The 1,194-nt window shown below is 47.8% G+C and overlaps 1 pseudogene; it reads right to left on the reverse strand.

Annotated features, from left to right (window-relative positions):
• Positions 1 to 832: 832 nt before the first annotated feature.
• LOC130359941 (U2 spliceosomal RNA) lies at positions 833 to 923 on the reverse strand (annotated as a pseudogene).
• Between the last annotated feature and the right edge of the window lie 271 nt (positions 924 to 1,194).

The following is a 1,194-nucleotide window of genomic DNA, read 5'->3' on the forward strand; positions in this document are numbered from 1 at the left end:
TTTTTTACTCAAAGTGCGTTTTATTAAGATACATTTTTATGAAGATTTGAGGTATTTTTTTTTATTTTATCTAAGAGCCGAGGAACGTGCTCTCAATTCACCCAATGTGCAAGAAAAAGTGCAAACGTGTTACACTAAAAAAGAACGTGCACAGAGGATGCGGTCTATCGCAAGACCTTCTCCGATAGGAGAGAGACCCCCCCCCCCCCCAACAAACCTTACCCTTCACCTCCGGACCAAAAGGTACCTGCGAGGTTCCAGGTTCGATGTCCCTTTTCGCTGAAGCTACTAAGGGACCACAAATGCTCCTGGCATCCCCCTTGGTGTTAGCCAAGGTATCTGCCCGCAGAGCCGATAACGGTAGGTACCCTGTTAAAGCAGGAGTACTTGGGGTGTTTGCAGGGAGGTGCGGAACCTAATGGCCACACACACCTCCCCTAGACCGCCAGGAGGGAGACCCAGAAGAGCTACCGCATCCTGACAAATCCTGTGGACACACAACACGCAAAAAGTGACACAGTGGGACAAAACGAAATAAATAAGTGAATGTGCGCAGATATACTGCCCGGACATCCGGCCGGATCTATAAAAATTTCTCTGATCCTAGCCAAAGGTGAAGAGATCATGGTGCCCGTGCTTCAACTCAGTGAGTCTATCCTCCCAGTGAGTTTCAGCACCTCGGGGTCACCACTCCCCGAGGCACTAAAGTACCTCGGCTCCAGACCCTCTCAGCCTCATGGCGAGACCCGGAGGAAACAGGTCCCATCGGGGCAGCCGTTGAGCTGATTCCTCAGAACCAGCACCTGCTCCCTACCATGCAGCGCCCATCCCCACCAGCTCCACACTGGCGTCGCCTGCCAACAGAATGAAACTGATAAGAACAGATACTATATTTGATCTTAACCAAAAGGCCGAGAAGCGATTTGAGGTTGCATATTTTTACACATATATGTTTACATGTTGCGGCTAATTAATGGTGCCGCAGCTAATTACTGCATGCATTTTTGCCACCAATGACCAAAATTGTTGTAACAATGGTGAGTTTGGCGATTATGCAAATTATACAAATCTATGTTGAATACGCAATTTTTACTATGTATCGGTCATTTGAGGCAAAAACGCTTGTGGTAATTGCAGTCCTATTCCCATGATGTTCAGCCACTTTTACCTTAACCCCTTCATGACCCAGCCCAT

Source organism: Hyla sarda, chromosome 2 (assembly GCF_029499605.1).
Source record: "Hyla sarda isolate aHylSar1 chromosome 2, aHylSar1.hap1, whole genome shotgun sequence".
Classification (NCBI taxonomy): domain Eukaryota; kingdom Metazoa; phylum Chordata; class Amphibia; order Anura; family Hylidae; genus Hyla; species Hyla sarda.